Consider the following 24,111-nt stretch of genomic DNA (forward strand, 5'->3'; position numbering starts at 1 on the left):
GTGAAATGTCCACCTAACTATAACCTGTGTGAAACCTATGGTTTTTTAAGTGAATTTGCAAGGTTTTTTAAATGCTAATTCCTAACTATAACGTGTGTGAAACCTATGGTTTTTTAAGTGAATTTGTACGTTTTTTAAATGCTAAGTTATGTATTTATTAATATTTTTTTTTTTTTAAGGTTTTTCACCGTGTGTGTGTGTGTGTGTGTGTGTGTGTGTGTGTGTGTGTGTGTATATATATATATATATATATATATATATATATATATATATATATATATATATATATATATATAATCGCTCTCCCACATAATGCAGCCGTAAACACAGATTGGCTATGAAGCAACCACTCTGTATTTCACTGAATGCGCTAGCCTCACAGCAGCGCAAGTTTGTGGCTGCCCTGGGGCAGCACATTATTTGTAATGGGGTGCATTGTCCCCGTTTGTTTCTGCATTTCTGCTGAAAGTTGTGCTGTGGCGCAAGCAAGGACAGTGAGTGCTATCACTACTGGCCCAGGTATCCTTGGTACAGCCTCCAGGGAAATAGACAAGAGAATGACACACTATTATTATGAATGATAGACTCAGAAGAGAACTAACCCGGACAGTCCTAATGATGCAACAACATAAGATTCAGTTGCACTTTGATGCCCCTCGCTTCTGGTGAAGGAGATCATTTCCCTTAAGTGGGGGAATCTGATAGTGATAACATTTCTGTCCTCCAGGTTATGTCCATGTGGTACTGCCTCCTGGGAAGCAGAGAATTTGTCTTCTGAGCAATACTTTTGTGGGTCAATGTGTCACTTTATAAATCTTTTGCAGGAAAAACCCAGCACAGAGGCTTCTTATTAACAAGGTAGTGGAGTCCTTAAAATGTTTGCAGAATCCCATTTGACTTGGCACTCCTGTGGCTGGGCTTAACTGTGGCCAAGAGAGACATCGCTAGAGCCTGGAAGGACATGGAGGAGCCGGCAGTAGAAGCTTGGACAAAGGGCCTGGATCATTGTATGCGGCATCCATCTGGAGTTGCATGGGGACAGGCTATGGGAACTAGGGGGAACCCGAGGAGCACAGAAAGCTGTATTTCCAATGTATGTTCATGGGTAAAGGGTCCATGCACTGCTTTTTCAATGTATATGACTTTGATGACTTCTATGGGGGAACGATTTCATACGCTGTTATTTTTCGTCTGTTATAGTACTATAGTGTTGTACATGGATGTCGCGCTGGGAGCACTAGTCTCAATTATCTAAAACTCAATAAGAATGTTTTTTTTTCTTTTTTCAATTTATGTCTTGGCCAAAATCGGAAATCTACAATCCAATAAAATAAGCTTGCTATGATTCTAGTGCCAGAGCTGTTTTGTATCCACTTCCTGGTTAAGAAGGTGACTGGGATACAGATCAGTCCTGGACCTCAATAGGTAGTATATGAATGCAAAGACCTATGAATCGACATTCTCCATCCCTTCGGCTCATTATGCTTTTGCTCCAGGAGAATGCCTTACAGCCTTGAATCACATGGATGTATATTTCCATGCACACTGAACAACTGTAAACGGTCCGATTTGAATTGCAAGGAGCTAATTATCACTCATCAGCACTCTTTTGGCCTGAAGTGTACCAGAATCCTAAAGAAGCTTCTTGCACTGGTTGTGGTACATTTGATCTACCAGTCTGGTCATCTTTCCTGGTCTCAGTAGCTGGTCCCTCTGGCAGTGGCTATGGCCAGATAGATGAAGGAAATATGTGGAATATTTAACTACCAGGAATTTATATTCAACTGAAACAAATCATAACTTACTTTATCCTAGGATCTCCAGTTCTCCTCCTACACCTTCTGCATGAATTTTGCATTTGCTTTTCCACAGATAACTAGGTAATTATGTGCGGGTGCCATTCCTGAAATAGCTACTTCAAGTCATCAGAGGTGTCAGCAAGTAATTGGCTTTCAATTAAAAAGCACAAGGCAGTATGTTGGTTTCTAATGGGTCAAGTAGCTCATATGTTTACTTAAAGTACACATACGTGCACAATCTAATTGTCTCCCTGCTCTCAGGAGTTAGGAATTGATCCCGGTTATTCAGAGGTCCAAGCACCCATTTCTATGCTAACTGATAACCTACATCCTTTGCAGATACATAGAGCTGAATGCTCCTCCTCCAGTAGAGATTGTCATAAGCTTTAGCCGAATGTTGAGGAGTAGCATTAGTTGCTTAAGCAACTCTAGTTCGTTTGTCATCGAACATGATGTATATTTTAACTAATTAAACTAGTCCTGTGCTGTCAGCCACGGCAACTGATGGAACTGGTAAGTTCTGTTTAAAGGTCGAACACACTCGTGGCCCTCTAGTTAATACCCTTATTAGAGTCTTTGAATTCAATTGAGGAGGAAACCTTGCCACTCGTCGGGGTTGGGCCAACAACACCTTCTTTTTATTCAAATGTCAACCAAGATGAGTGCATCCTTCAAAATTACTAGGATTCCTTCAAATAGGTCAGTTACCATGAGAACTGTAGTTTACCCAAAACCTAATCAGAAATGAATATGTTCCATCAAGATTTCGACAATAAATTGAAGTCGGTCTTTTTGTCATATACAGAGCATGATTTGTAACGGTACTTCATGATTAAAAAAACTCCATCCTTTTTTGGACTGAAAAATGCATGTTAGGTGTCTCTTTCTACAAACAAGCAATAATATATAAAGCAATTTATTGTGAATAATCTTGATTGAACATATTCATTTCTAATTATGTTTTGGGTAAACTTGAATTCTTTTCGTAATTGACCTATTTAAAGGAATCCTTGTAATGTTGCATGACACACTTCTCTTGGTTGACAACTGAGGGAAACTGGGCTTTTCTTTCAGTCAGTGAGTGGGCAGACGACCATTTAATGTCCACTCTTGAGTCATGGTGAGCTAACTGGGCTTGACTGGCATCTATGGTTTCTGCAAGTACTTGGGGATGTTAGTCAGAGCTTTGGGATGCTGACTATAGATTTGCTTGCAAGGCAATAGTCTGCATTCCTACTATTTTGCTAACACTTTCCTTATCGTATACTTGGTGGTCAGACGTCAAGTCCTCGACTTGACCAAAGAGTCTTTTCTATGACACTCATAATGTGCATCTGAAGACGCAATGATACTCTTAATGATGCCGTTTTGTAGATTATGTGGGCCCACTTGCTTTTGTCAGGGAATTTTGCCCTTAGTTACTCAACAAAAAACCCCAAACATTCACTGAAAAAAAAGTTCAAATGAACTTCCAATTAGGATTGGTTTATGTATGCTTAAAAACCACCTCTAAAATTCATTAAAAGCCAAATTACCTGACACTTTAACTACATTTCACGTTATATTACACATTAAATTACAGTGGTGGTTACAGATTAAAGCCGAAAAATGACATTGACAAGTTAAGCATATTGCTGAAAACCATAACTATCATCAGCCATGCACACCACAACGCGTACATCAAATGCAATGTTCATGACCTCACACTTTTGTAAATAGGGTGTGGCTAACCATTATAGCACCATTCTAAACACATTGATTTTTGTTGACCATACTATCCACATAGTGAATGTTTGTCTTTAACGAGGTGTGATACCAAAACTACTTCTACTTCTTGTTTCTATGGATTCCATATCACATGAGTGTTACCAATCCTACTATTTATTGGTTTGTCTCTGTTATTTAACAATGCAATTATTTTAGTTGTCAGTTATTGGTATACATTTTGTTAGGCCAGAAGCCTTGCACGTGAAGTGCGAGTTTTGGTTTGCGTTGCTGTTGTGCAGCTGGTAGCCTGTCAACCTAATAATTACTTATGTGTTTTTAAAGTGAATTTCAGGGGGTTAGACATATATTAATGTCTTATAACCAGAACTTCAATTTAGCTCTTTTTTTAGTGACTTTATTTTGATATTGTACACTGTGTTCAACTGAATAACCTGCTGCAGGAGGCTAGTTCCCTCTGCGCCCAGCCCAAGGCATTGTTTAAAAGTTAAATGGAGCGCAGGTCTGCAAAAAGGGGACACTTCAATTTATCTTTCACTTTTTTGCCTTCTGGTCATTTTAATGTCTGTGTTTAAAAAGTAATAAGCTGCAGGTAATGGATATTATGCTATTTATTGTATCAAGTCTATTTTTAGACAATAAAAGGTGGCTCTGAAAAGAAAAAATTGTTGGTTATTTATTTTTAAACACTTTTGTGTTTTTACATTTTTTTGATTATAACAAAAGTGGAAACCAACAAATTGAACGTAAAAAAAAAAAAGCAATTGTAATGCAATAGGTTTCGCATTACTGAAAGTTTGAGCTATTGGCGTTGCTTTATTATTTGCAACGCCAATAGGTCAGGCTGTCAGTAATGCAAGATCAATGCGTTGCAAATGCTTGTTTAATCCTGATCTTGCCTCCGGGATCCCATGACATTCTTTAACAGCAAGCCAGTGGCCTGTAGATAAGGGCCTAATTGTTCCCCCTCCAGATAACGACATGGATGGACGCTGCATTTTCGCGTGTTAGGAGGGGGGAGGGTGTGCAAGCGAGGAGTCAATAGATGGCCAGAGCTGGCCAACCAAGAGAATCAATTGGTGATGTCCGTTGGGAGGGAACTAAGCACCGAAAGGCAGAAACAGATGCACAATATTAACCAAACAGAGAAGAAGTTTTTAAAAGCAGGCCAACTAACCAACCAAATGTGGTGGGCGTGTCCAAAGTCCCTGATAGCCTATATACCGAATACAGCATGCCTCGCAGCGTATGCGCTGCCCAGGCACGACCTAAAAAGAGGAATAAAATGAACCTATTAACATTTAACAGTGGATCTCTCTACTTTGGTTCCACTGCAGCTTGTCTTTTATGTGGACGTGTTACTCACTCCTGGAAACCCACTTGAGGTTTGCACTGTGCAATAGAGGTCCATTCTCCCAGTTTCTGAATTCGGTTTCTTCATCCTGCTGCCCCTATGGTGAAGCGGTAGCTGATACTGGCTGCTAGTCCTTTTTCATGTGTCTTGGCTCCTGTTCTACCATGCCTGATGTTGTACCTGGTACTGCAAGGACAGCACATGGTGATCTTCCCAAAGGAGTAACTTCTGGCTTTTCCGCAATATAGTACTTGCTCACACATATTACATATCACTTTTTGAGCATTTGTTTTTTCAGTGGGTAGATGGGAGAAGTACTCCCAGACTCCTTTTTGTGCTCTAAACCGTTTTTTTTAACCTAATTAAAATAACTTTTCCACTAAAGTTATCTAAACTCTACTTTCACCTTTTGAAAAAGATTTGGGAAACTAAATGAAGAGTAACTTTGAATTATTTCTGTGGCATTTTCGTACGTGGAGAAAAATGCAATCACCTAAACAGTGAAAACCCGATTTTGGTAATTGTTCATTGTGACCGAATACTATTCCCAATGTGGAGTATGCCATAGTTTTATATATTAACCCAGTACTGTGGACTTACAAGACCGGAGTGAGTTATTTGGTTTCCTATTTGGCAAAGTCACTTTTCCCTTCCATGTGTTGGTTGCTTTTTTACCTAAATCTATCTTATTTTGTCACACATGAGTGGTGCCAATACATGCTGTAATCTATTTATTTAATTTGATTTAGCTGCCTCTGACATAATTTCTGCACCACCTTACAAGAAACCCAAGTTTTACAGTAACATTTGATTGCCAGAGCATATGCATTGGATGGTAGTGTTGTTGTGCACAGAGTTCTAACATCAGCAAAAATAACATCGAGAAAATGGCAAAAAATCTAAGCAACTTTGCTACAATGTTCTATTGATTCAAAAGACATGGATATCTAGAATTGACCAGAATGACTGTCAACCAGCCTCATAATATGCTGGATGTCCACAACCAGACAAGTGTTTTGGCTGCAGTAGCATCCCTGGGTAAATGTACTTTCGGAATATTTTAATGCAAGCCTCTACCAATAGTTCAACATACTCATCTGATCATATTTGGTGAGACAGCACTAGTCTTTACAGTGTCTACATAAATATAAACTGTTAAGAGCATTTCCCTATTTGGGATGCAGACATGTCACAGTAAAATTATTGCAACTGTAATTAATAAATGCTTTTGTAATAAACTAGTTTTTTCAATTGCTTATATTTAACTCACAATTAACTATTTTTTGAAGCCAGTGCATGTTCATGCAGGGAGATGAAATTACTGAAAAAATAAATGTAGCCTTCAAGCTTTCCCTACGCTACAAAGAGAATGCAGGTGATGTTGGTGACTTTTATGGCCTTTCTGAAGCTTAACTGGTGGATATCGTAATCTGATCTTGGTGCAGTGGTCTATGTAGTAGAATATTATATTTCATCCAAGCCTAAAGTTTATTCAGGGGCAGAAGCCCTCATAATATTCATTGTACTTCACTCTCTATTCATGTGTATATGCACTGAACATTGTAATTAGTCTTTCCAAGATTTTCTGTCCAGCTCAAGACACATCGCTATGCCTTTCCAAAATTGTGAGTCCGATCCAGCAGGTCCTGAAAACTGTCACCATCCCTGCATAGTTAGTTCCCCATTAAAGGGGTTCTTCTGCAAATAAGAGCTTTAACTGCACGCAGTTTTTCATTCTCTTGTTACTTGAATTATTTTTTTGTCTGTTAATTAGCTCACACTAGTTCAGGTATCCTGCGCCAGGAGCTGACGGCACTCCCTATCAATCCCTTCAGCACGTAGGCGCAGGTTGATATCTGAAAGAAACACGTTAGTTAGATTCCTCACCTTAGAATATCCCCAGGCGTCAGACTGGATCCGGAAGATTTTTCGTCAGCAATACCCCTTGCGCGTCGCTAGGCGTCGTCTGCGGCTCTGCGTCCGTCGTCGGCGTCGTGCGCCGGAATGACGACGTCGGAGTACTTAGACGCCGCCCTCGCGCGCTGACGTCAGTTCTTCTTTTTTCCGCGCCAGTAAGCGCCGATCCGGGAGAGCAACCCCTTTTAGTCTTTTTTGACTAAATCTTTTTTGATCACTTTTGATCCTTGTCTGTCGACATCTGGTGCCGGTAGGATGCCTGGGTTCAAGGCTTGCGAGGATTGCCATCGACTGATGTCGGTGACCCACCACCACCGCCGGTGCCTCTACTGTTTAGGCCCCGACCACGACGCGGAGTCGTGCTCCGATTGCCAGGCCCTGACTTCGAAGGCTCGGCGGGAGCGGTCCCGCAAGCTTCTCGAGCTTCGCCACTCGGCTCCGCGTCGTGCGCGATCCCGGTCCAGGAGGAGGTCCAAGGATCGCTCGCGGAGCCCTAGCCGACGCCACCATCGATCGTCGGGCTCCAAGTCGTCGGGTAAGTCCAAACGCTCTAAGAAGTCCAAGCGGCGACATCGCTCTTCGGACTCCCCTCGCCGGTCGCGCGACTCGGCCGAGGGTCCAAGTGGTTCCACCCCCGCGGCTCCGGCGGAGCCGCAGGCGCCGCGCCCGTCCCCATATCCTCCGGTCCCTGGGACTAACGCGACGCCGGCGGAGGTCAGTGCCTTCCTCTCGGCCATGAGGAGCCTGGCCCCGCCGTCGACGCCCGCTGGCGCGCCTTCGGGCCCCGCGGACTCGACTGGGCGACCTTGCCTGCCGGCGGCTTCGGCCCCGGCGCCGTAGACGACTCCGGTCTCGACGCCGCAGGTCCCCGCGGGGCCCATGCCTGGGCCCCCGTCGACGCCGGTTGACCTAACCACTCCTCCACCGGCGCCGGCGCATGAACCACCGACGCCGTCACCGGCGCCGCAGACGCCTACACCTCCGGTGCCGCCGATGCCGACGCCTTTGGTGCCGACTCCGGACGGCGTCCAACCCCAGTTTAGCCCTATTCCGGACTCTGCGCCGCAACGGCGTCGACCGACGCCGCGTCCGGCGCCGCTTGAGACCTATCATCTCTACAGTCCGGCTCCGATCATTCCTCCTGTTTATCAGGAATCGGACGACGGGGGCGACTGGGAGGGGTTCGAGGACCCTATGGCTGTTCAGTCGCAGCTTTCACAGGACTGGGCAGATGAACCGGGGGAGGCCAGTGGTCTGGATACCTCGCCAGACACTGGATTCACTTCTCCTCCGACTGTGGCTTCAGAGGAGGGTGCAGCATTTTCTGTGGTGCTGCGCAAGGCGGCCGCAGCCCTTGGGCTCGAGCTGCCTGCCGTGGCTGTGAGGACTAACATCCTCACTGAGGTGCTTCAAACCGCAGCAAGCTCCACTGAGCCTCTGCTGCCGTTCAATGAGGCCCTCACTGACGTTCTGCAGGGCACCTGGTCCAAGCCCTCCACAGTTCCTCCTGTGGATAGGAACGTTGCCAGGCACCACCGCCCTGCTCCGGGCGACCCCAGTTTCCTGTCCCAACACCCCACCCCCGAGAGTCTGGTTATCCAGGCCTCAACCTCCCAATCCTCCTTCCCGACCGCTCCGCCGGACCAGGATTCCAAGAGACTCGAGCAGTTTGGCAAGAAACTGTTCTCGTCCCTTAGTTTGGGCCTGCGGTCTTTGAACACCGCCTGTCTCTTGGACCGTTATTCCCATTCTCTGTGGGATACGGTGGAGGACGTGCTGCCCCTGTGTCCGGAGGAGGTCCGGACACGTCTTACCCAGGCTTTGGCCGATGGGAGGGATGCAGCGCGGCACGCCATACGATGTGGGCTTGACACCACGGACTCGCTGGGTCGGGCGATTTCCACCACGGTGGCGCTCCGCCGCCACGCCTGGATGCGGTCCACGTCATTTTCCGGGGATGTCCAGAACACCCTCATGGACATGCTCTTTGATGGCACTCGCCTGTTTGGTGAGAAGGCGGACAGTGCGCTGAACCGCTTTAAGGACTCCCGGGCTACGGCCAAGTCCTTGGGCCTCTCGGCTCCGCGGGCGCACACCTCCGCTTTTCGCCCCTTTCGTGGCCAAGGAAGGGGCGCCTCCTCACGTCCGCCCAGCCACCAGCCGCAGAACCAACCTGCGCGCAGTCGCGGACGTGGTTTCCGCCGTGGCGGATCTGGAGGACGACGTGGTCAGCCCACATCCACCCCGGCAGCATCCGCCTCAAAGCCTTCCTAGTCCGAGCTTTCAGGCCCATTCCACGCCAGTGGGCGGCAGAGTTCGCCATCACCTGCTCCACTGGCGGTCCATTACATCGGACAGGTGGGTGCTGCAAATCGTCCGAAGGGGCTACTCCCTCCCCTTCGAGACGACCCCTCCAGCCATGCCACCGCAGCACCACCGTATCTCGGGGGATCATTTGAATCTTCTCCGCGAGGAAGTTTCGGCCCTCTTGGCCAAGGGGGCCGTCGAGCGCGTTCCGAGTCCAGAAGTAGGTCGTGGTTGTTATTCCCACTACTTTCTGGTTCCCAAGAAGGGCAAAGGGGGCCTACGCCCCATCTTGGACCTCCGGAACGTCAATGCCTTCCTCCGAAAGGAAAGGTTCAAGATGTTAACCTTGGCTCAGGTTCTAGCTGCCCTAGACCCCGGAGACTGGATGGTAGCGTTGGACTTGCAGGACGCATATTTCCATATTCCCATCCTGCCGGCCCACCGGCGTTACCTGCGGTTCACGGTGGGCCAAGAGCATTTTCAGTTTACCGTGCTCCCCTTCGGCCTCACCAGTGCCCCTCGGGTGTTCACGAAAGTGATGGCGGTGGTCGCAGCTCATCTGCGCAGATCAGGGGTTCCAGTCTTCCCCTATCTCGACGACTGGTTGTTGAAGGCGGGCTCGCCCCAGGCAGTCGTCTCCCACCTCCAGACTACGGCGGATCTCCTGCATTTGCTGGGATTTTCCATCAACGTGCCGAAGTCACACCTGAGTCCCTCTCAGAAGCTCCTCTTCATCGGAGCAGTTCTCGATTCGGCGCGGTTCCGGGTCTATCCACCGGAACAGCGGGTCCGGGATATACAGGCCCTGATTCCCATCTTTCGGCCTCTATCCTGGGTTTCGGTCAGGCTAGTGTTGCGGCTTCTGGGGCTGATGGCCTCCTGCATCCTACTAGTGCATCACGCCAGGCGGCGCATGCGGGCTCTGCAGTGGGACCTGAAGTTTCAGTGGGCCCAGCATCACGGCAACCTGTCCGACCATGTCTTGATCTCGGAGGGCACTGCACAGCAGTTGCAGTGGTGGCTCACGGACCGCGATTGGGTCATGGGCAGGAGCCTCTCCCTTCCCCAACCGGAGCATGTCGTAGTGACGGATGCGTCCCTCCTGGGATGGGGTGGCCATATGGGAGAGGCAGAGATCAGAGGCCTCTGGTCTCCGGCGGAGTCTCGTCTCCACATCAACCTGTTGGAGTTGAGAGCGATCCGACTTGCACTGAAAGCCTTCCTTCCCTCTGTCAGGGGCAGTGTCGTGCAGGTGTTCACGGACAACACCACCGCCATGTGGTATTGCAACAAACAGGGCGGGGTGGGGTCGTGGACCCTTTGTCAGGAGGCTCTGCGCCTCTGGACGTGGCTGGAACACCAGGGCGTCACCCTAGTGTTTCAACATCTGGCGGGCTCTCTGAACGCCAGAGCGGACGAACTCAGCCGCCGGTGCATGATGGATCACGAATGGCGTCTGAACTCCGAAGTGGCGCAAGGTCTCTTTCAGCAGTGGGGAGAGCCTTGGTTAGATCTATTCGCCACAGAAGAGAACGCGCAATGTCAGCAGTTCTGCGCGTTGGAATTTCCAAGGCGGCACTCGCTCGGCGACGCTTTTCGTCACGAGTGGAGTTGCGGTCTGTTGTACGCCTTTCCGCCTATACCACTTCTGCCCAGAGTGCTGAAGAAGATCAGGCACGACCGGGCCCAAGTCATCTTGGCGGCTCCGGATTGGGCACGAAGATACTGGTATCCCGAGCTACTCAGTATGTTGACCGATCCCCCGATACGTCTGCCCCTTCGGGAGGATCTTCTGTCGCAGCAGCAGGGGACGGTCCTCCACCCGAACCTGTCCAGCCTCCACCTCCATGCGTGGAGATTGAGCGGCGGCAGTTGATGCCATTTGACTTGCCTCCTGAAGTCTGTGATATCATTCTGGCAGCCAGGCGTCCCTCCACAAAGACGGTATACGCCTGCCGGTGGAACAAATTTGTGGCATGGTGCACAGCAAAGGCTGTGGATCCCCTTTCCGCCCCTCTTTCTGAGGTTCTCCTCTTTCTTCTTTCTCTGGCCCGGCAGGGCTCTGCCCTGGGCACCCTGAAAGGTTATCTTGCTGCCATCTCCGCCTTCTTGCGGCTTCCTGATCAGCCTTCTCTTTTCAAGTCCCCTGTGGTTACACGCTTTCTAAAAGGCATTACTCACACGTTCCCTCCTGTCCCTTTTGTAATGCCTCAGTGGGACTTGAATCTGGTCTTGACATTCCTGATGTGCGCTCCCTTCGAGCCTCTTCACCATTGTCCTCTTCGTCTTCTGACTCTTAAGACTGCTTTTCTGGTAGACATCACCTCGGCTAGACGGGTGAGTGAGCTCCAGGCTTTATCTTCAAAGCCTCCTTTTCTCTCTGTTCATCCGGACAAGGTTGTCCTTCGGCCTCGTCCTTCCTTTCTTCCGAAAGTGGTGACTCCATTTCATCTTGGGCAGTCTGTCACCTTGCCCACCTTCTTTCCGCCTCCGCATCCTTCCAAAGAGGAAGAGAGGCTCCACCGTCTGGACTCAAAACGTGCGCTCTCCTTTTATCTGGACCGCACAAAACAGTTCCGGGTGGACGACCAGCTTTTTGTTGGGTACGTGGGCGCTAAGAAGGGGAAAGCTGTGCACAAACGGACCATCTCTCGGTGGGTCGTTTTGTGTATCAAAATTTGCTATTCTTTGGCAAAAAAGGACCCTCCTGTTGGGCTGCGCGCCCATTCTACTCGGGCCACAGCGGCTACTACTGCTTTGGGACGGGGAGTCCCTTTGCAGGACATCTGTCAGGCGGCGACGTGGGCTTCGTTACACACGTTTGCCAGGCATTATTGCCTTGACAGCCAAGTCCGGAGGGATGGCTTCTTTGGCCGTTCTGTCCTCCAGGACTTTCTGGTGTGATCTTGGTTCGCAGACCCACCACCGGGGATGGTATTGCTTGGGTATCTATTCTAAGGTGAGGAATCTAACTAACGTGTTTCTTTCAGATGAACAAGTTACTTACCTTCGGTAACGATGTATCTGTAAGAAACATTAGTTAGTTAGATTCCTCACCGACCCACCCATCCTCCCCGTTCTGCGAACTGACATCTAGGGTTAAGGTTATCCTTTTCAGGCCCCTAGATTTTATTTTTTGGCACCAGTGTCGGTCTTTGCATGGCTCTGCGTTCCTGGCGCGGAAAGCTGTGTACAAGAACTGACGTCAGCGCGCGAGGGAGGCGTCTAAGTACTCCGACGTCATTCCGGCGCACGACGACGCCGACGACGGACGCGGAGCCGCAGACGACGCCTAGCGACGCGCAAGGGGTATTGCTGACGAAAAATCTTCCGGATCCAGTCTGACGCCTGGGGATATTCTAAGGTGAGGAATCTAACTAACTAATGTTTCTTACAGATACATCGTTACCGAAGGTAAGTAACTTGTTCATTACTCACCTTTTCTATAGGATACAGTCAACCCAGACGAGCAGAATTCTGGCATAGATACCCCCACTTTTTGCCTGGTGTCATTGTGTTTTGACTGTAGTTCACTGGGATCCTGCTAAGCAGAACCCCAGTGACGTGCTCTCGCCTCTAAATTTCATGGTAACTACTTTGTACACCCCACAATTGTCATACTGGGATACCATTGTAAGTCCCTAGTATATGGTACTGAGGTACCCATGGCATTGGTACAGCAGGGGTCTCCCACAGGCTGCAGCATGTATTAAGCCACCCATGGGAGCCCATGCAAACTGTCTGTAGAGCTGCAATTGCAGTCTGCGTGAAATGGTGCTTGCGCCTTTCACTTTGGATATAAGGTTTCCCTTATATCCTGGTTACTGCACTTTTAATCTATAAGTCACCCCTAAGGTAGGCCCTTCAATCCAAGGGCAAGGTGCTTGGTTCTAAGTCCGTGGGTACCACCTTAATAGATTTTGCAGCCTGGAGGAGGTCCATCCATCTGGCTTCCTCCCAGTTCTTTTTTGCAGTGGCCAATATTCTTCTCCTCCACCTTGAAATTTTGCCTTGTGAACAATGCCGGTCTTAATGTAAATACTATACATTGCTTATTATATTGTTTTAATTGACTCTTATACATATCTGCATTTTATGGCTTTTAACTAAAACAAAAAGTTAGCCAGTATCTTGCAAAGTATGACCTTTCCCAAAGATTAAATGATAAATTTAAGGGTTGGCATTTTCCCTTCTGGTTAGAATACTTGGGTTGAAATGTAAACAGAAATGCCATGTATGTTATATGTACTGAGCGACAATCCACTAAGAACGATGTACAATTGGATGTGGAATATTTTACTTTTGTTTCATCATGAAACTTTTTATGGCCTATGGTTGAAATAAAAGTATTTGTATAGAAGTGTGTGGGTACCCTTGCTCGAGTGTGTAGTGGACACTGGCAAGTCAAGATGTCCAACTACATAATGGTTGCCCCGCAGCTGGTCCTGTTTGATATCAAAACATTTTGGAATCTTGCAACTACACCGATTCCAGTGATAGTTGCATGATGCCATGTACTGAGGGGGGCTCCTTAGAGGACCCCCAATACCTACCTATGTAGCCTTACAGGGTCTGACTGCCAGCCTTTGCTGCTGCTGACCCTAGCCAGTGTTCTGCTGCCCTGCTGAGGAGCCTAACGCGGGCAGGGGATGCTGAATAAAGGATTTCCTGCAAAGGAGAGGTGTGACCACCTCTCCTTCAGAATTGGGAATGGTGGGGGCGCTTCAGATTGCATTGAAGGGCAGATTTGGTGCCCTCCTTGCATAAACCAGTTTTGCCCAGTTTAGGAGACCTTGGCTCCCGCTCTGGCACTAAACTAGACAAAGATCAGGAGAGTGACCACCCCCCTACCCAGCACCTTCCTAGAGAGGTGCCCAGAGCTCCTCCAGGTGGCCCCTCAATTCTCCCATTTTAAATCTTGGCCCTTGGGTGCATCTGACTGGCTGGGCCAGCTGAGTAGCGTCCCTGACCCACCCTGATAGGCGGGTCACGGCACGAGGTCTTTCCCCTTTCCAGGGTTACTTGAGGGCTCCTCTGAAGGTAGGTCCTTAGATTAGCCCCGACAACAACTTCAAGATCTGATTGCCTGTCACCTGAAGACTGTCCAAAGACACTTCTGTTGGTGGCACAAACTCTGCTGTTCTGCGAGCCAGGGCCAAAGAGAAGACTGCTTCAGTGGGAAGATTCCTGCTGCATCCTCGTCCCTGTGCTTTTCCAAGTTCCTCAACTCTGCGGCCGTGCATCCACTGAGACACCAAGGGCTCAGCCTGCATCCCAGCTAGAAGGAATATCCCTTGAAGTGAAGGAGTCACTCCCCTGCATCCGCAGTCACCTCTACAACAACAACCAGTTTGCTGTTCATGTTGTCCCACAGACATCACACAGGCGGTTTGTTGACTCTCCAGAGGCCTGACCAGGCTTCCCTGCAGGTTTGATGACTGTAATCCCTCTCCAGCTGATGTAGACAGCCTCCCTGTGCACTGCGTCTTTGTCATTGCCAATGCTTGTTTGTCTTCACTGAGGATCTTGAAGCTGCAAGAAGCCCCTGCCTCCATCGTTGCGCAGCTCCAAGAATGACGTCCTGCCTGCATCCACTGCATCGTGGGCCTTCATCGCCTGTGTGCTGCTGAGGCTTTCTTGTGACTCCCTGTGCCTGCTGCCAGAGGGTCCTCGGGGGAGGGGGTGTATAGGTTCCATTGATTCCCCTGCTAGGTTAGACCCCCAGACTTTGTTGGTCTGCAACACAGCATGTACCAACCCCTGACCTTCCTGCACTCGTTGGCCTGGATGGGACAGCTCTTAGAAGGCTCCTATGCTCCTGCATCTTCGCCTGGGCTTCACAGCTGCTGCTTCATCCTCAACGTGCTACAGCAAGAACCAAAAACAAGGGCTTTATTATGGTCCTGTGCCCCTTGGTCAGCTCTGGGTGGTCTGGACTATGACCCCTCTGCTTTCAGGTTCTTCTCATCTGAATACCACGTCCTGGGTCCACCAGCCTGGTTCTTGAAACGCTGTACGGCTGAACTTCCACGACCCTCCATTGGCATCTATGGGTTGTTATGACACCTCTTCATCCTTGTGCACCTGGTCTCCCTGATGTAGGTATCCTGGTTCCTGGGATATCCACGGTGGGGTGGCGCTCCAACCTTCCTTTATCAAAGTGGTTCCTTCGGGAAGGGTCCTAAAACTGTAAAATTCCAAATGCGACTTACCCTGTGTTATCCTATTAACGTTTGACCTATGGTAACCACTGTACACCTGGGCGTCTTGGGGTCCCCAGCTACTCACCTTGGGTGGTTCTGTGTTTCAACTGGGGTTCTCCATCCTCCGGTTCTAGTCCCTTTTGGTACTTAACTCGCATCCCACTATTTTAGTATATGGTTTGGCCCCCCCCCCCCCTCGCCACCCCTGGTTGTGCCCTATATGTTTGCTTATGCTACGTACTTATTTCTAATGTATTTCTTGTGTGTAAATGATATTTTTATACTCCCCTGGTGCGGATATTTCTTGTGTGAAAAGCTTACTGACTGACTATAGGGTATATGCACTTACTTACACTCTCCTGGATAAGCCTTAGCTGCTCTCCACAGGTACCCCTTGAGAACTCTGGTTTTCAGGGACCTAAACACTATCACTAAGGGTTGCCTGGACTCAATGCCTCACCATAGGTGGACACTAAATACTGAGCCAGTCTCCTACACATTGCCTCGAGTTTCCTGTCGCATCCGGTAGACCCAAACTCAAGAAGATGGATCCGGAAACGTACTTGCTGCCCGTTAGGAGGGCTAGCATGTAGGGCAGCAATAAAGGACCTCCATTTCTGTCTGTCTTGGACACGTTTCTATTAGTTGCCCCAGTTGGGTTTCAAGGTCTTCATTTCGGTTTCCACAGTTCAGTTGTTCTTTGGCCTTCCTTTCTTCCGTTTGCTGTATGGGGTCCAGTGGAGAGCTGTTCTTGTGATGATATCTTCTGATAGTGTCCTATCCATGTTCTTGTAATGATGGTGTCAATACCCTCTTGCTTGCATCTGGTGAGCAGTTCTTGGTTGGAGATTGTATGCGGCCAGAAAAAACACAAGGTTCTTCTCTGGTTAGTGCTGTGGAACGCTAACCGTTTGGTTATGTCGCTTTTCGTCATTAGTCAGCATTCTGATCTATACAAGAGTTTAAACAGATCACAGCTCTGGTAAGTCCCTGGTTTGGTATTGGTGCTGTACTGAGATGGCCTCCACAAAATGTTCAGCATCCAGAAAGCGTTCCTGGTCTTGTTCAGTCTGCTCTTGATGGCACCACCTGCCCCTCCATCATGCCTGACAGTACTGCCTGGGCAGTTGAACTCTTCCATTATGGGTAGGCCCTTTCCATATCCAGGGGAATAGGTAGGTCTCAAGTATCACAGCCCATCCTTGGACTAGTCCCCATCGAAGTACAAATAACTGCAATCATTGTGATCTCTTTTTCTTACGATCTTCCTCTATAAATTTGAGTAAAGATAATCAGCCATGTTGGATCCTAGATTCAATGATTATCTCCACGGGCTTGGGTTCATACAAGTGCTAACCATCAATACTGTATTTTTCCTTAATCATTTTATCATTAGTCCTGCTTTTCTGTTGACAGCCAGATTCTTATAGAGGCCATGTGTACTTGGCTTTTGTTCACCATGCTAGTGACATAATTATTTTAATACTTGCAGAGCCACATCTAAACTAGAATAACATTGTACTTTTCTTTGTGGTGTAACGTTGTTTTTCCTTTTTTACAGTACCTCACATGCCAAGAATCCACTGGGAACCAATTACTAGTGTATGTGAAGAGTTTGAACACCGGACAAGCATAATTCTGGCTGTGACATGTCAACATTAGTTTTGATAGAACTAGCTTTTTGTCCATTACCCATTTGGCTAATAAATCAAGATGTTAGTATCCTTATTAAAATATTAGTTATTGAGTTTTCAAAAACAAAAGGTGCTTTTAGTCTTACAAGTTGGTGTAAATTTTTGATTGCTTGATTATTGCATTTGAAATGCATAAATTTGTCCGCAAACCACATATGATGCACTATTATACGATTAGGACTCATCTATACTTCAAATGACTTTTGATGACCCTAATAACAGGGTTGATTATCCACTTATGGTAACCTGATGAAGCACTGCATAGTTTACATGTCTTTCCTTTGCCATTTAATGGACCAGGTAGTTAAGTTGGACAGAGCTGAAACCTTAGAAGTGGGAGACTGAAACTTTGCGATTTAATATTTAATTTATGTTAATTGCCACAAATCGTTCAAATCTAATATTTAAATTTTAACATTCTGCAAATCAATTTAATAAGAATGCATAAAATTGTTATTGTTATAAGCAACACGAATGAAACACCTTGTTGGTTGTGCTTGGTTTTCAATTTCACTTTCAGTTGAGCAAATACTCTTTTACTGCACAGAAGTGGTTGGGGGTTTTCTTAACAAATGTTTGGGGAAAATTCTCCTTTTGAATATACTGAAATATTAATTTGGTTCATTCATAAAAATATTCAAGTTCAGTTAACTGTTATCCAGGAGATATCGGTTGCCTGTTTTCTTTGCAACATAGCAGTGGTTTGTTTTTTGCCAAACGGATGTGTAAATATTTTGGATTGTTTCAAATGCATCTTGTAGGTGAGACGGTTTAAATTTGTTCCGGCTAAACAGTGACATTTGTAAAAGCACAAACGCTCTCAAATGTTTTCAAACATATGAGCTTTTGAGAATTTTCCTCAGTTAATTGTCCTTTTTGTTACAAGAACGCAGTTTTTCTTTTTTAGATATCTTTCACTTACTTATCGCTCTGTCCGCATGTTATCCTTGATGTATACTTTCCTCCCTCTCAACCATTCAAAATCCAGATTTGCTCCATTTTGTTTTTTTATAAAGTTGATATAATTTGTATATTGGTAGTATTATTTGGCCAATAAATTGTATTGTCTTGAGGGTAATATGTTCCCAGTAAGAATTAGGACAATTTATTGCAATATTTTTTTTTTATTTTACAAGTAAATTAAATGTTTTCAAATTTTCCATTTGTATTGTTCATTTGCAAACGTGTTTATATTTTCAAGTCTGGTATGTACTTAAATATTCCTGTTTAACTAGACTGGGGGGAGACTTTGAAGAATGTGGGGGTGGGTGGGTGGAAGTATGTGGACCCAAACAGATTCCAGAACTTTCCATCACAGAAATATGAGGAAAATGTTTTTTTTGTTTCTTTTCAAAATTTGAGGTTTGCAAGGGATTCTGGGTAACAGAACCTGGTGAGGGCCAGACAAGTCACCCCCCTGCCTGGATTCCCCTGGGTGTCTAGTTTTAAAAAATGTGTAGGTTTGCTAGGTTTCCCTAGGTGCCGGCAGAGCTACAGTTCAAAATCAAACAGCTAGGCACTTTGTTAATAATGGGCAGTTTTCACTGTAAAAATATGGTTTGTCCATGTTGCGTTTTCAGCAGTTTCCTGTCTCAGGCACTAGGCCTACCCACACAAGTGAGGTACCATTTTTATTGCAAGACTTTGGGGAATGCGGGGTGGGTGGAGGTTTGTGGATCCACGCAGATTCCAGAACTTTCCATCACAGAAATGTGAGGAAAATGATTTTTTTTTTTAAAGTTTGTTTGCAAGGGATTCTGGGTAACAGAACCTGGTGAGAGCTAGACAAGTCGCCCCCTCCTGGATTCATTTGGATGTCTAGTTGTAAAAAATGTATAGGTTTGCTAGGTTTCCCTAGGTGCCGGCTAGCTAGAGTTCAAAATCCACAGCTAGGCACTTTGCAAAATAAATGGTCAGTTTTCACTATAAAAATGTGATGTATCCACGTTGCGTTTTCGGCAGTTTCCTGTCTCTGGCACTAGGCCTACCCACACAAGTGAGGTACCATTTTTAGCGGGAGACTTTAGGAGGACACAGAATTGTAGAGCAACTGTTATGTTATTACTTATTGACTTTTGATGCATTTCTGCCTTCCAAATGTAATACAATGTGTAAAAAGAAGTCACTTTGAAAAATGTCCTATAATTCACGTGCTAGTATGGGTACCCACAATTTCGGAGACGTGCAAATAGCTACTGTTTCTAAACTCTATGTTCGAGGCATATGAGCTGCAGATTACACACTTGTGCATAGATCGCCATCTGGTGTTGGGCCCGGATGTTTGCAGTTTGTTTTTCCTCTTGGAAAGTCTTTGGAAGTCACGAGGTCGGTGACTCCTCCTTTGGATCGTATTGCGCATGGGCTTTGGCTCCATCCTCAGATTGTTTTTTTCCTCCATCGGGCTCGGATGTGATCTTCGCGCTCCGGTTCCGAACAGCTTCCAGTTCGACGGTCGACGGGCAATCCTCACCTTAAACCGCGGTATTGTTTCGATAGCGATCTCCCCCACTCGACGCGCCTTCTCATCGGCACGGACCTTCAGTTCTAGTCGTCGACGGCGGCCTTCGGGAATCTCCAAGCTTCGTTCCTGGCTAATGGAAAGGACTCCATTTAAAAAGTGCCCTCTATGTGGGTCCAAATTCCCCCACACCGATCTCCACGAGGTATGCAATCTCTGCCTCTTCCCCTGAACACGAGGCTCGAGACTGTCCGGCGTGTAAGTCCTTCCGGTCCAAAAAGACTATTCGAGACCGAAGAGCCAGAAGAACTATGGCGCACTCCTCGACAACGATTCTGGACGACATCTTCGGAGAAGGCATCGACGCTCCAGAGCAGTACACCAAAGAGGGCCTCGTCAGCGCTTCCGAGGCCCACGACTCAGATGTGGAGGACATCACCCCGGCGCAGAGGGTCGTGAGTACTGATCGCCACACCCCTGCCGGCACCGAAAAAGGCTCCGGTCACGCCTGCGCCTCCGGGCCTAGGCAAGACCAAGGACACTGCTTCCAACACCCCACCTTCGGGCCCGGTGAAGAAGCCAAGCAAGCCTTCCGGCGGCTCGGGCTCGAGCCAGCCTACTCCCGGTACCGATAAACACGCTTCGGCGCCGAAAAAGAAGCCGATCCCCATATCGACACCGAGCTCCGCCCCGAAGCACTCTGGGTCGAAACCCAGCTCTTCGGCACCGACAACACCTTTGGTGCCGACCAAAGCACACACGGCCACCGACACTTCGAGGCCGAAATCCATCTTGGCGCCGACCAAGAGTCCGGAGGTTCCCAAACCAGGTTCCTAACAAAGAACCGGCATGGAAAAGCCTAAAAAGCCAACGGCCCCGATTCCTTCGGCGCCGATGGACAGACCAGCCTCACCGGACTTATTTACACCGGATCCCTTGCAGAAAACACTCACCAAGGATCCAAAAACTGGACATTTGACACTTTCTTCCAAAAAGAGACCTTTGGAGAAGCTTGCTCCACCTCCGCCTCCAAAAAGGAAGGACTCTGCTACCTCCCCGTTCAGAATACCTTCCCCACCTCCTCCACCTTCTCCACCTCCACCCCCCGCCTTCTCCACCCCAACCTCATCATTCTCCCACCCCTTCTCCACAAGATGATTATTACGGGGACCCATATGATGACATAGTGGATGTCCCCAAGGACCTACCCGCAGGGAACCCCACTCCTACAGGATCCCCAGACCCATGGGACGACTACAATATACCTGATATCCCCAACAAGATGACCTTCACCCCTACAGGCCATCTCCACCAGAGGACTCATTGGGGTTCCACCACCTACCACAAAGGGCGGCACACTATCACGGGGTAGACTTGCATACCGACCCCGTGGAGGAAGATTTCCTCCTCGACACGTTCGACACCACACATAGGTCTACCTCCATATTACCTATGCTTAAAGGAGTGGTAAAGCATGCGCCAGAGGTTTTTAAGGACCCAGTTAGAGCCAGGGTCATTAACCTGCGAATCGAGAAAAAATACAAAGCCGCCCCTATAGATCCCTCCTACATCAGAGGGCCAGCGCCACTAGACTCTCTAGTTGTATCCACGGCACGTAAAAGGGCAAATTCCCAGGCGTCAGGCGAAGCACCACCACCTGACCGAGTCAAAGCTACTGGATGCATCAGGGAAACGCACTGCGTCACAAGCAGCCAATATGTGGCGCATCGCCAATACTCAACCCCTATTGGCCAGATATGACAGGGCACATTATGACGAGTTAGAGAGCATAATGCACCACCTCCCTGAGAAATATAAAGCTAGCGCCAACAAACTAATTCAAGAGGGTATGACCATCACTAACACCTCTATACGCTGTGCCTTAAATGCAGCAGACACAGCTTCCAGGGCCATCAATACAAGCGTCCTCCTGCGTCGCCATGCTTGGCTGAGAATATCAGGGTTTAAACCGGAGGTACAAGCCTCCATCCTTAACCATCCCTTTGACCAGGAACATCTATTTGGCCCAAAGGTAGATGAGGCCCTAGAAAAAATGAAGAAAGATACGGATACGGTGAAGTCCATGGGAGCCTTACAGTCACACCCTCCTAGACGCTCCTTTCGCCGCTCTTCCTTTCGCAGTACATCTAGAGGCTACTCCTCAGATACCGCCTCCACTTCGTACAAATCCCTCACTCAGTCCACCTTCACGAGGGATTATCAAAGAGGCGGCTATAGGGGTAACAATAATAAAGGCAGAGGCAAAACAAACAACGCCCGTTCTGCCACAACGCCTACCCAATGACTTCCACTCCCCCCAGACCATTCCACTCCGGTCGGGGACAGACTCCAACATTTCCTTCCCGTCTGGGCTACCATCACCTCAGACAAATGGGTGACACAAATAATTCAATCAGGCTACTGCCTAGAACTAATCTCTACCCCCCCCCCCCCCCCCCCCCCCAAACATTCCGTCCCGGCAGCGCCCAATGTCACAAGAACATTTAATACTCCTAAAGCAGGAGGTAGTCTCCCTCCTACAAAAACAGGCAATAGAACCCGTTCCTACCAACCAACAAAACATGAGTCTACTCCCTATATTTTCTCATACCAAAAAGGGACGAGACTCTGCGGCCCATCCTAGATATCCGGCCCCTAAACACGTACATACACTCCGACCATTTTCATATGGTAGCGCTTCAGCAGGTACTTCCGCTCTTCTCCCAAAACGGCTTTATGACCACCCTAGATCTAAAAGACGCGTATTTTCACATTTCGGTGCACAAAGGTCACCGCAAGTACCTCAGATTTGTAGTGGACGGACAACACTTCCAATTCAAGGTGCTCCCGTTCGGAGTCACAACAGCGCCAAGGGTATTCACCAAGTGCCTAGCAGTGGTAGCAGCACATTTACGAAGACAACACATCCACGTCTTCCCATACTTAGACGACTGGCTAATAAAAGCCGGGTCGTACAATCAGTGTGTTAAACACACATCTACCACCATTCAATTACTCCACCAGCTGGGCTTCACAGTAAACCACCAGAAGTCCCATCTCCAACCATCCCACATAAAACAATACCTCGGTGCCACCATAGACACCTCAAGAGCACTAGCCTACCCCAATCCGGCCAGGATTGCAAGCATTCAAGCTCTACGCGCAAAATTCGCACTACAACACTCCCTTCCAGCTTGAGTGTTTATGCAACTAATAGGGATGATGGCCTCTTGCATTTTCATAGTGCCTCACGCAAGACTCCAGATGCGTCCTCTCCAAGAGTGCTTAGCGCGCCAATGGAACCAGGCCTAGGGTCAATTAACAGATCTGGTGTTGGTAGAGGGTCGCACCCATCGCTCTCTGCAGTGGTGGAACACCACAAACCTTTGCAAAGGTCGACCGTTCCTGGACCCGGTTCCTCAAATAGTACTGACAACGGACGCATCGCTCTCCGGCTGGGGAGCTCATCTACTACATCTCACCACACAGGGCAAGTGGACACCTCATCAAAAGTTACTCCATATCAACCATCTGGATTTACTAGCAATCTTCTTAGCCCTAAAATCTTTCCAAACTCAAATTTCAGGCAAGGCAGTCCTGATCCAAACAGACAACATGACAGCCATGTATTATATCCAAAAACAAGGCGGCACACACTCTCCACGGCTCTCACCTAGCACAGAGCATATGGAGATGGGCGATATCCCAGAAAATCTTTCTCCTAGCTCAGCATGTCCCAGGAGTCCAAAACACAGTGGCAGATCTGCTCAGCAGACAGACACAACAGATCCACGAGGCTTCACCCGCAAGTTCTTCACCCATACTTTCAAATGTGGGGGCATCCACAGATAGACCTCTTCGCCACCCACGAAAACGCCAAATGCCCAAGCTTCGCCGCCAGATACCCACACCCATTGTCCAAAGGAAATGCAATATGGATGAACTGGTCAGGCAAATTTGCGTACGCTTTTCCGCCTCTCCCACTCATTCCACTAGTGGTGCGCAAACTACAACAACACTCCCTCACACTAATCCTAGTAGCTCCAACGTTCGCCAGACAACCGTGGTATACCAAACTGCTGGAACTATCTGTAGTGCCCCACCAAAAACTACACCTCTCTCCACACCTCTTAACCCAGACCCATGGAGAGATCAAACACCGGGACCCAGCGCAGCACAACCTTGCGATCTGGCTCCTGAAATCTTAGAAGTCGGGTACCTAAATCTTCCCCCTGACTGTATGAACGTCATCAGAGAAGCTAGAAGACCTACCACTAGAGCGTGCTACGCCGCCAAGTGGAAACGTTTTGTTGTTTGTCATAACACCATCAATCCACTGGACGTGCCCATTCAACACATAATAGGCTGCTTAATCCACCTACAAAGGTGCAATCTAGCCTATACGTTCATTAGACTACACCTCACAGCTATTGCAGCTTACCTACAAAACAGGCAACATCTCTCACTCTTTAGAGTACCTGCCATTAAAGCCTTCATGGAAGGCCTTAAAAGAATAATTCCCCCCAGAGTGCCACCCTCACCTGTGTGGAACTTAAATATCGTTCTCACCAGGCTAATGGGGCCTCCCTTCGAACCTCTCCATAAATGCGAACTACAGTTCCTAACATGGAAAAACGCTTTTCTTGTAGCCATC

At 47.8% G+C, this 24,111-nt stretch overlaps 1 protein-coding gene across 1 annotated transcript in view; it reads left to right on the plus strand.

Annotated features, from left to right (window-relative positions):
- Window positions 1-18,159, plus strand: part of LOC146860382 (CDC42 small effector protein 2-B-like) — a 192,348-nt gene extending 174,189 nt beyond the window's left edge. Inside the window, exon 5 of the mRNA XM_085644241.1 lies at window positions 16,867-18,159. The gene's annotated coding sequence lies outside the window, so the exon portion shown is untranslated. The remainder of the gene's footprint in view (window positions 1-16,866) is intronic.
- Window positions 18,160-24,111: the final 5,952 nt, after the last annotated feature.

Source organism: Triturus cristatus, chromosome 3_1, assembly GCF_964204655.1.
Source record: "Triturus cristatus chromosome 3_1, aTriCri1.1, whole genome shotgun sequence".
In the NCBI taxonomy this organism is placed as follows: domain Eukaryota; kingdom Metazoa; phylum Chordata; class Amphibia; order Caudata; family Salamandridae; genus Triturus; species Triturus cristatus.